We start from the raw sequence: 13,438 nt of genomic DNA on the forward strand, positions 1-13,438 counted from the left end.
TAGTATAGTATACACGCCTCCCCTATAGAAACACTCTTCAATTGGCATGGCGCCCCCTCATCCCATAGTAGACAGGTCTCATCTGTTAATACATACGTCCCTTCCTTCAGGAACAATCGTGACAGCTAAAAGAACACACACCTCACCCTATCTAATCCTATAGTAGACATGTCTCAATGCATTGAAACAATCTCAACCTATAGTACAGTCGACTTATCATGTAATGCTTTCCTTTCACACTTTTGAACACACGTTTTATCCCACAGTCCAGTCAGCCCATCCTTTAGTCGACACGCCTTATCATATACTATTCCACACTCACCCCATTGAAACAACTGTCTCATCCTATAGTACTGACATGTCTTCCGGTACACATCCTCACATCCACGTATACAAACCCTCATTCCTATAATGCAAACGTCCCATCCTACAGTACACAAGTCTCATCCAAAAGTATAAACGTCTCAAGTTATAGTACACACGTCTCATCCTGTAGCACACACATCTCATCCTATAATATACACGTCTCATCCTATAGTACACACATCTCATCCTATAGTACACACGTCTCATCCTATAATATACACGTCTCATCCTGTAGTACACACGTCTCATCATGTAGTACACACGTCTCATCCTGTAGTACACACGTCTCATCCTTTAGTACATACGTCACATCCTATAATACACACGTCTCATTCTATAATAGACACGTTTCATCCTGTAGTACACACGTCTCATCCTGTAGTACACGCATTTCATCCTGTAGTACACAAGTATCATGCTGTAGTACACACGTCTCATCCTATAATATACGAGTCGCATCCTGTAGTACACACGTCTCATCCTGTACTACACACGTCGCATCCTGTAGTACACACGTCTCATCCTGTAGTACAAACGTCTCATCCTGTAGTACACGAGTCTCATGCTGAAATATACACATAGGGTACACCCGTCTCTACCTATAGAACACCCGTCTCATCCTTCATTGCACACGTCTCATCCTATAGTATACACGTCTCATCCTATAATACACACGTCTCATCCCATAGTGCACGCGTCTCATTTTATAGGACACCTGTAGTACACACGTATCATCCTATAATACACACGTCTCATCCTATAGTACACACGTCTCATCATGTAGTACACACGTCTCATCCTATAATACACACATCTCATCCTATAGTACACACGTATCATCCTGTAGTACACACGTCACATCCTCTAGCACACACGTCTCAACCTCTAGTACACACGTCTCATCCTATAATACACACATCTCATCCTGTAGTACACACGTCTCATCCACCATTGCACACGTCGGACTATCCTATAATACACAAGTCTCATCCTGTAGTACACACGTCTCATCCTCCATTGCACACGTATCATCCTAAAATACACTCGCCTCATCCTATAATACACATGCATCTTCGTATAATAAACACGTCTCACCCTACAGTATACACATTTCATCCCTTAGTCCACACGTCTCATTATGTAATAAACACGTCTCATGCTATGGTATATACGTCTCATACTAGAGTACACATGTATCATCCTAAAATTGGCACATTCTCATCCCAAAGAACACATGTATAATTCTCCAGTACACACTTCTCATCCTACAGTCCACACGTCTCATCCTGTGGTACACACGTCTCTTCCTGCAGCACACACGTCTAATCCTGTGGTACATACGGCTCATCCTATAGTACACACGTCTCATCCTGAGGTACATACGTCTCATCCTATAGTACACACGTCTCATCCTGTGGTACACACGTCTCATCCTACAGCACACACGTCTCATCCTGAGGTACATACGTCTCATCCTATAGTACACACGTCTCATCCTGTGGTACATACGTCTCATCCTAAAGCACACACGTCTCATCCTGAGGTACATACGTCTCATCCTATAGTACACACGTCTCTTCCTGTGGTACATACGTCTCATCCTATAGTACACACGTCTAACCCTAGAGCACACACGTATCATCCTCTATTACACACGTCTCATCCTATCACAGATACGTCTCATATAATAAACACGTCTCATCCTACAGTATACACATTTCATCATTTAGTCCACACGTCTCATCCTTTAGTACACACGTCTCCTCCTATTATAGAGACGTCTCATATAAAATAAACACGTCTCATGCTATGGTATATACGTCCCATACTATAGTACACATGTATCATCCTAAAATTGGCACATTTCATCCTAAAGAACACACGTATCATTCTCCAGTACACACTTCTTATTCTATACTGTACTACACAAGTACTATACAAGTATATTCCCATTGTACACACGTCTCATTCTGAAGTAATCAAACTTGATCCAATAATAGACACATCCAATCATAGATTACGGCCGTCCTATCTTATAATAGACACATCTCAACATATGGTATCAAGTCACATATTGTAATAGAGAAATATGCTCCTCTAGTACAGGATTCTCATCCTACAGTCCACACGTCTCATCCTATATTACAGACGTATCACCCTATAGTACATACATCTCATCCAATAATTCACGTCTCATCCAGTAGTTCAAACGTCTCATCCTGTAGTACACACGTATCATCCTCCATTGCACACGTCTCATCCAGTAGTTCACACGTATCATCCAGTAGTTCACACGTATCATCCAGTAGTTCACACGTATCATCCTACAGTGTACACGTCTCATCCTACAGTGCACGCGTCTTATCCTGTAGTACACACGTCTCATTCTGTAGTTCACACGTCTCATCCTACAGTGCACACGTCTCATCCTGTAGTACACACGTCTCATCCTGTAGTTCACACGTCTCATCCTACAGTGCACACGTCTCATCCTACAGTGCACACGTCTCATCCTACAGTTCACACGTCTCATCCTGTAGATCACACGTCTCATTTTGTAGTACACACGGTTCATCCTACAATATACATGTCTTATTCTATAGTACACACGTTTCATTCTATAATATACAGCTCTCTTGCTAAAGTATAGACGTTTCATACATTAGTAAACACGCCTCATTCTGTAGTACACACGTCTCATCCCATAGTAGAGACGTCTCATCCTAAAATATGCAGGTCTCTTTCTATAGTATACACGTTTCAATTAGCTTATACGTCTCATCCTACAGTACGCACGTCTCACCCTGTGTTTCACATGTATCATCCTATGGTACACACACTTCACTCTGTGTTCCACATGTATCATCCTATGGTACACACGCCTCACCCTGTGTTTCACATGTATCATCCTATGGTACACACGCCTCACCCTGTGTTTCACATGTATCATCATATGGTACACACGCCTCACCCTGTGTTTCACATGTATCATCCTATGGTACACACGCCTCACCCTGTGTTTCACATGTATCATCCTATGGTACACACACCTCACCCTGTGTTTCACATGTATCATCCTATGGTACACACGCCTCACCCTGTGTTTCACATGTATCATCATATGGTACACACGCCTCACCCTGTGTTTCACATGTATCATCCTATGGTACACAAGCCTCAACCTGTGTTTCACATGTATCATCCTATGGTACACACGTCTCATCCCATAATACACACGTCCCATCCTATAATACTAACGTCGCATCCTATAATAGTCACGTCTCATCTTTTAATAAACAAGTATAATCCTTTAGTACACACGTTTATCCTATAATAGTCACATCCTACGATAATCCAGGGATCGATATCTTCTGCAAGCAAGCCAGCGAACCTGTCCACCTGATCTCTTTGGTAGCCGCTTTCGACCAGCAGAGTGTGTAGGGGACGTGTTCTAACACAGTATCCTCCTGGATTCGCCTTTACAACTTACGGCAGTAATTCAGTTCATAAAGATTGTATTTGCTATAAAGCCTACATCGACAGATAAATAAATAGTAAATACATAATAAATGTCAAGGAGAAAATAGTTTACCTCATGGACTCCACCTCGGGCTTGGTAAGTGTCAGAGGCTGATCAACGTGGCCTTCACCACCGACACATGGGTTGCACATGTCATGATTATCCCATTCAAAAAGGTTTATGTTTCCTCCTTAATAGGAAGCAGGACATACATAGCTTCATTTTACTGTATAACGACTGAGAGGTAATACATTCACTTAAATTGGAATTTAACTGTAACTTTTATGGATATTCTCGTTTGAAAGGCGAAATAGTCAAGGAAAATACATTGCCTCGATTCAGTTTCACATTAAATGCGTTTGAAGCTAGCTGGACTCTTGGTAGATTGGTAATCTTCAGATGGATAAACATGTGTCTCTAAGATTAGAGTACATGTGTGTACAACTGCCTATGCAGCTGGTTATATGTAGTTTCCACATATCGTGGTCATAACGCTCAAATAGCCCTCATCGGCGATATGGGGGCACGGGTGCCCCAGTCGTCTAAGGCGCCTCGCCTCGACTCGCTGTGCAGAGTTGCGTCCCTTGGGCACGCAGAAACCTATGATTGTGGGTTCGAATCCCGGTTCGCCCAGATTATGTTTCTAGGTTTGTTAGCCCCATACCCATGCTGGTGGGTTTCACCGAAGTGGTATACGTCTGAGACCTGTCATCACTGCGGGCTTTCCTCCCACATTGAGCTGACACGCCGCGATATAACTGGAATACTGTTAAAAGCGGCGTTAACCCAACTCACTCACTCACTTATCGGCGATATATATGTGGCCCATCACATAGTCAACATGTCCAGCAGACCTCAGATGGGTATGGCAAAGTTGTGTACGTAGTTTACATCTGTGTACACCCTACCAACAGCTAGGTAACAATTGGTATGTACATAATGATACCTCTCGCCCCAGGTCTACGTTAGCCCCAGCGCTCAAATGAAGCGCTTTTGAGCAGTTCTTCGAACTGGATACCAGCGCTATATAAATCTGTAGTTATTATTATTTTTGTGTAGGTAATGCGTTTATGTACGTAGTTTTCATCTATGTTCAATCTACCGACAGCTAGGTAACAATGTTTGGTATGTACATAATGATACTAATTCTAACTCTAGCCCCAGATGTAGGTAATGCGTTCATGTACGTAGTTTACACTCATTTACCTTGTACCTGGGTTTTAACATGTTTACCATTCTTTAACCATTTTAGTGATCCTATTCCAATGATTGTTTTTAATGTTTGCCTTCAACGCTTTATGGAATCTCTTTCGGTATATTTCAAGACTGATTATTCTCTGGCTTTAACGCTTTGAACTTACATGACTAACAATATACGTTAGACTATTTTTAATGTAGACATTTTCTGGCATAGATTATGGTTGCTGCTTTTGTGGTAACAATTATAGGTTCGTTCATTATATTAATTTACTTGTATTACTCTCAAATATGACGTGGAAAACTGCAAATTTGTGTTTACATCAGCAACAATTTCTCTCATGACAACTCCAGTAAAACATGCAATACATTTTAACCATAATATGTTTTAGATTGTTACAGGGGGTAAAGATCAGGTAACACGTGTTATCATAAATGTCTGTTGCCATGAGAACGAAGATGGTGATATTCGTAGTTTACTTGCATTTCTAGCAGCAAAATCATGAATCCTCATGTAAAGAACAATTCTAGTTGTAAACTGCTGATATTGACAAAAGGCAACATATACCAACATCTAATGTAAGACACTAGTGACACTTTCTTCTGACAAACAGCTGAAAGCAATACCATGATAGTATTATAATACGTAATCAAGATCACTTGATGATCAGATGATTCTTAGTTTATCATTTGCATAATCGAGTTGTTGAAAGGACTTTGCTAACATCCTTTTTGCCCGCATTTGGAAAGTATTCTCTTTCACACATATCTACCCAGCATTTGTATAACAATAAATATGCCATATATCGTTGAACTATCGTGATGTATTCATGAATTTATGGATGTTTTGGCTAGCGTTTGCCCAAGGTAATAATGCGAATGAGATGATGCCTCAATTGAAGGATCAGTGATTGAAGTTACTACAAGTATTTATATAATGAATTTAATTACATTGTAGTCTATAAATCATCAATTTCGCACCCGTTTTTCACAAATAATTTCCACCCAAGCGGGTTTTGAGATATGTCATTCCATCTGTCGTTATTGACACAGGCATTTAACACAGCTTGTGACAAGCATGGGTGACACATTGAGCCATTGCTGTGATGTATTAAACCCCCACTTCTTACCCCTACTATACTATAGTAGTCACAAAATTACCTGAACACAATGGAAAAATAGTTTTTTTCGAACATGAAACATTATAAAAAAAGACGTTTTTAGTTAGGTAACTGGATATTATCCGATTGCGTGTAAAAATAATTGTGAAAATACAGGTGTCAATATGATTGTTGGCAGTCAAGAACATACTTTATCTGACGCACAGTTGAAAATGATATTCTCAGTTAATGTTCCGACTGTTACTATTTACATTCGGACCATGTAAACTGAAGCTAATGTCGCTTGTCAATGTAATCACATCACGGATTTTCTTAATATATATCAAAGAAAATGAAGCAAAATCAGTTAATAACATCACTACACGAGCTATCATGTGATCTGGTTTTAAAGTTTCCTTTAAGGTGAAGCTGCATGATTTGTGTGTACTTTTATGACGCCTGTGCGATCATTTGTTTCATGAAAGGGTAGCGTCACCAAGACACAGTCAATAGTCAGCGAATAGTCAAGAAAGAGCATGCACAACTAAAGTGTTCCAATTGACAGCCCTGATGGCGTCTCCAATTGTCACACTTGGTGTCTCTATGCACCCGTTATAAAAAGAGAGAAATGAATAATACAGAACAAGTGACACTTAATGAGTGGTTATCTACAGCTCCCATACTCTCTCCTTCGTCAAAATGAGGGCAGGTTGAAAGCGTGTAAACTTTAAATGAATACACTTGGATTTGCAAAATGTACTCATAAATGATGCCTTATGTTCTGCCTATTTTCTTTAAAATGTCCATAAGAAGTGTCTGGTAAAATGAAAAGATATGTCACACTTGACAGTAAATAGTTAAACCATGGGAGCATTTCGCGCTCACACATGCGACAGCACGTACGCATGCAGCCACACATACGGACTTGTGAAAGAATATTACCATTTTTTCTTTTGTTTTACTATTCCCTGAACTTTCTTCCAAAATTGATCTGACATGTGGTAACACGGCTAAAGTAGATTGTACGCTCGCTGCCATCACGGGAATGTTAAAAGTCATCACTTGACAACATATATGTAGGTATTACACAGGATATTGCAACATCTTCTCTCGGGGAGAATATCACATTCATGGTTATCGACCTCAGTGATTTGACTAAATACACATTACCAAGGGACTCATGCCGTTGTTTTGGAGATATAGATTGCCACTGCCCAGAACGATGGGCATCCAAGAACTGAGGGGTTGTGGTGGGTGAGTGGACAGCTCAGATATACTATTCTAATTTGAAGTGAACAGCTTTTCCATAGGTAGAGAGGCCGGAAACTCACTGTCAATAGTGTATGAGCGACACAATTTGACGTTCATACGTTTTTGCACGTGACTGTATTCTTGAAATGATGTAAACACTGACGGACTACTTCCACATTCATAGGGAAATCCCTGGGATTTCCCTTGCACGAATACATACAAAAGCTTTTCTTTCGAATCATTTAGGCCTATTTATCTTGAACTCAGCCTTTTAGCAAACATTGAGAAACGTCAGAACGTTTGACTGCATTATCATTTACCAATATCCTTGCTTCGGCTCATCTGAAGTAACAAAATGTATTAATGCTCCTCGACCAGGCTATTGTAGTATCAATTCGATCCGGGTCTAGACTGTTATTTACAGTCTACAGCCACAGGTTCATTGACAGCTTCGAAAATCTCTCGTGCTGGCCATTTTGAGGTATTGTACTTGATGTAAATGTAAGACGCGCTGTTATTGTGACTTCCTCACTGATGTAGTTCTTAACAGACATTTCTCACCTAATGATGATATTATTTGAATACATTCATTTCAAACAATCTACAACCGATGTTCCTTTAGAGCAAGGTGAGCATACATACGTTCATGAATTAAATTTATCTTTGTGTGTTAATCTGAGAATTAACCTTCAAACCAGGGCCAAACTGTATGAACGTCAGAGCTTGTAATTCCCAAATACTCATCACCCGCGAGGCTGCTTCATGTGGTGACCAGGCCCAGCTTGTAATCGTGTAATATACACCACAACATTCTTCCCGAGCCTCCCCCGAAAGGGACAGTTGGTCTGATGTTCCTGGGTGAATAGTTCATATAACTTTACCTCCAAACCCTCCTTCGTCAATCCGTGACATGGAGCAGGATTCTGCTTTTGTCTGACCAACTGACTTTCTGCACGGTTCTCAGATCACATGTTTGTCGTGCTAAACTCCATGTAATACGAAACCACTGAAGGCTATACCTTCGCAGCTTTTGTTCCGGCTATGGTTTCTCCCCATTCGGTTGACTACTGTGTAATGGTTGCCAAGTGGATGCCTGATAGCTTGGAATGGAACCCTGTGGAATGCATGCTGATTGTTTCGTTGTGCCTCTGATTGCCTCTTCCAACTGCGTTCAAAGGGAATGATTAAAACAGTGCAAAGCAACGATCTTGAATACCTAATTTCTATGCCTGGGCCTACATTTTCGAAACAATCTTAGCCCTTATGGTTTAGTTATCGCTAGGAGAGCATAGACTGTCGTGGCCGATTTTCGAAAGGTTTATGTGAATGGTATAGACATAATCACACAGGCTCCAAGACTCTGATCCTAAAGCACTGCTATACCACTCCAGCGCACAAGACGACACTCCCAGTCAGGGACGAGATTCGATATTTTGATAATGTCGATAATACAGCGTTCAGTCCACCGGGTCTTCTTTTGTACATATAAATTAATGAGATTGTTAAGCATGAGTTAGCAAGTTTTATTCACATATTGCTTATGAAAGGTTAGCGTCACTAATAAAACAACAAACAAATAAATAGTGAGTTGGCAAATGCCAAAGAGTACTTTGCTACAAGCTATGACTATCGATAGATCTGTGATCGTACATATCTATTCATCTGTATTACTGACATGAGTTCTCCTCTGCAAGTGACTGTATGGTGTCCCTTTTCGAATCAAGACATGTTGGCGACAGCGGAGGGTGTGTGGACCTTATTATGAGCATAACAAGTATATTTATTTCTGTAATTGTGTATTTATAGCTTACCACGAGTGGTTAATGTGTTGCTGTATGACGCTGAAGTTTGGAGGCCATTCTTATCATTGAGGCTTGAACACTGACAAACGCTAATGTACGTTTTCTATTACCACCTGCAACGTATTTTGTTGGGCCAAATGATACCCAGTAGCAAATGTAGTAATTTTACCAACCAAATCGTGCCATCAATAAACACTTACGAGTATAATTGTTTAGTCATATTGTTCGTTTTAGTGCAAGGCATATATAGGTATGTGGCTATGCGCTCCTCAGTGACGTGTATATGTACTGGATTCCAAACTCCATTAAACACATAACACACTGAGATACACAGTTTTCCACAAATACCCAACTCAGATGCCTTTACTGTTCCACATCAACAAACAAGACCGTAGCAAACCGTTCTTAAAACATTGAGTACAACAATTATAGTAACTGTATGACATTGCTCCTCTTGAGATTCGGTAGGAGTCCATTACATTGTATTTGGTCAGTGATTGTCAGGAATGTAGTGTTATTTTATGGAATCAGTGGCGAGGATGTTACTACATTTAATTCCTAATCTGATGTGTAAATTTCGGGTACTGTGTTGAAAGTTCTGAAAGGTGTTGGGCTTTATTGGAGGAAGAAGGCGTGGGTAAATCATCTCTCACACATTTCGTGATACATTTTTGTTTTATCTAAGAATACATCAAGACCCAATGATGGCTACCTCTCTAAATTTTTCATGAATGAAAGAGGTTGTAGACAGGGTGACCAAATTTCCCCCTATTTGTTTCTTTTCGTAGCTGAAATTCTCGGAATCATGATTCGTAATAATGAAGATATAAAAGGTATACTTCTACACGATATTGAACACACATTGGGCCAATATGCTGACGACACCCAACTTTTTTTAGATGGCTTGGAAAAATCCTTAAAATCAGCAATTGATACACTTGAAACTTTTTACAAAATCTCAGGATTAAAAATGAACTTTGAAAAAACCAAAGCAATATTGATAGGCAGTATGGCTGGTAGTAAAGTCCGATTTTGTCCTAACTTAAAGCTAGATTGGCATGATGGCAACTTTGAAGTTTTGGGCATATGTTTTAATGTTGACTTAAAAGACCTTTGGGTAATCAACACTAAAAAACGCCTTGATAATATCTATGGTATTATAAGCAAATGGAAAAAACGTAATTTGACTTTGATGGGTAAAATAACAGTTGTTAAGACCTTAATTCTCTCTACCCTTGTACATATTTTTTCCGCTCTCCCAAATCCATCAAAAGCTTTTATTGATCAATTGAATAGAATTCTTTTTAACTTTATTTGGAGTGGCAAAAGAGATAAGATTAAGAGGGATTATTTGAAAAGGAATTATAGTCAAGGTGGACTGAAAATGACTGATATACCCAAATTTATATCATCTTTAAAAATTTCATGTTTAAAAAGATATTGTGAAAAAAACATTAATTATGACCTTGCTAGTTTTCAGCTGGCTCATATCTACACTTTAGGTGCCAGTTTGCACAAGAATTGGGAAATTGTAAATCCGTTCTAGAAAGATACCCTTATAGCCTGGAGTGACTTTATGCATTCATATGACTTTGAAGACTTAGAAAAAGCAGAAATTTCTTCCCAACCCATATGGTTAAACCATTAGTTTAGAGAACCAGTATTAATTTTTAATGACTGGTTTAAAAAAGGTATAGTTACGATAAAAGACTTGTATGATGAAAACGGATGGATCCCTTTCCCACGTTTACAACAACTTTATGATCTTAAAGGAACTTTTCTCGACTATAACCGTATGTTTTTTTAATATTTCAAGAAGTTGGAGACAAAATATTGATAAAAATCTACATTCCTCTTCTAATCTCACAGTATCTCCTTGGATTTATGATCTTACACGTTCTATTAAAGGAACAAAAGTGTTTTATAATAAACTGATAGGGAATTTCCTCCCTCTCCCTAAATCTTGTTTGAAATGGGAAAATCAGCTGGGATGCTCTTTTCGATGGAATCAAATATTCAGTGTATATTGCCATGGGTTAAGGGACACAAAACTCAAGGATTTCCAGTTTAGATTAATTCATAAAGTAATATTTACTAAACGTGAGTTATTAAGAATTAAACTTATTGATAACGATGAGTGTTCTATGTGTCATACTCACAAAGAAAATATTTTTCATGTTTATATCGAATGTCATGTTGTTAAGAATTTTTGGTCAGATTTCTGTATTTACTTGACTCATATCTTGCATAGAACAATCCTTATAACTGACAACGAGCTCCTCTTTGGTACCTCTGATGTATTAATTAACCATTTGATTGTAGCTGCTAAAAGATTTATCTTTGTCCAGTGTATTAAGAATGAAAATGTTGACTGTTGCTTTTAAGAACACAATAAGAAGTATCTATGACGTTGAATATCATATTGCACGTAGAAATAACGACTTCTCTGCCTTTAATAGAAAATGGGCTTTGTTTATTCAAACTGCAAAATAACTTATTCACTTGATGTTTGCAACATAATTTGATGTACCATAAATACCGCATCTTCTTAATTGTATACATAAATATGCCTTCATCTGTACCATGATGTGGATTATGCCTTCACCTGTACCATGATGTGGATTATGCCTTAGGCCTCCTCTGTACCATATATTTTTGGAAGTACCTGTATTCATAAAGCTGTATTGCTTTCCGAGTGCTTATGTATCCTGTGTATATGACTGAATAAAAATTTAAAAAAAAAAAAAAAAAGAATACATCAAGACCAGCTTTCGTGTGACGATCACTCGGGATTCCTGGCCTAGTTCTTCCTCGGAAGCTTAACCGCTGTCCCTGCTGGGTGAATACATTATTATCACTGACTTTTGCTATCACCACTGTTTTCATATTTCACACTGAATACTGCCATCATATTATTTATTTCTAAAACAAGGACTGGTCGCTCAGAGTCAGTATACTGTGTCTGAGTGGGGTATTTCTGTTAAGCTGATCAGGCAATGTAATATATATATATAGTCATACAAAACTTAACATTTGAATGTTTCACTGACCAATCATGTTTTCCTTTTGTCACAAAAACTTGCAGTATTTAATATATTGTCATTCAGGATACATACATGATGAAGGATTGGCAGACTGATTTGCAGAGGATTAAGCATCACAACAAATACTGTTCCCAACATTTGAATGTCTTAAACCAACAACATTTGACCCACGTAGAGTCCAAAGGAGCGTAGATACTCCTCACTCGCTCCAGTTTGGATCATATATGGACAGTATAATTATCACATGACATATCTAATCTTGACGTCAATCTATTACACCATTCTAGCTGTTGATATGAGGATTCAGACAAATATTGCCCGTTCTGTATTATTCATGACCTTATTTTCCTTCTGTATACGTCGTTCTCTTTATCACTTTGCTATTTCCTGCCTGATACAATTGTAACACTGAGATTATTTTTCAGCATATCCAATATTAGTACCTTGATGTAATTTTGTGAGTTATGTTGTTATTTATTACTGTTACAATTATTCAGGCGTATTGTGCACATGTACGTGTATAATTGTTGGCTTTCTCTGTGTCTAAATACAAATACGCCCCGCAGAGGTTATAACATCAGAGAAGGAAACATATATGTTGATGTTTCATGTTATTTGTTACCTCTCAACATTCAATTGTTTTGACGCGATGAAAGCGACTATCTCGTCTGGATACAAATAATTCCACCATAGATTGCCCCATTGAGTCAAACCCATTAAAATATTTATTTTTTTCCCTAATGCCCACATGAATATCACCAACACTTATGTTTATCGCAAATGTGTACAAAATGTTTTGATTATGTCAAGGTGATGCAAAATTTGCCACCCAGCAGCGTTTAAAGAATGAGTCAGATATCCCTATTTTGATAGAATGTTCTGATTCGGTAGACAGCACTCGTCTTCTTGTTTTATAGTTGACCAATCTCTTGATGTTAAAAAATCGTGTGCATGGTGTCTATCCTTTCCTGATTGTGAGCAGTGATCCGAGTGAAGGGGTAATGGCATACAGTGTTGTTTCCCCTTTAACTTTTTCTGTGTCAGCAGTTTATACTACTTTTTCAATCGTAGTCATGTTATATCACAGCTTTAGGAAACCTGTCTTTCAAGCACAAATATTTGACGACAAACCATAGGAATCTGGTTTTTGATCTACTA

The sequence above is a fragment of the Haliotis cracherodii genome, unplaced genomic scaffold (assembly GCF_022045235.1).
Source record: "Haliotis cracherodii isolate W230 unplaced genomic scaffold, xgHalCrac1.p SCAF_14, whole genome shotgun sequence".
Classification (NCBI taxonomy): Eukaryota; Metazoa; Mollusca; class Gastropoda; order Lepetellida; family Haliotidae; genus Haliotis; species Haliotis cracherodii.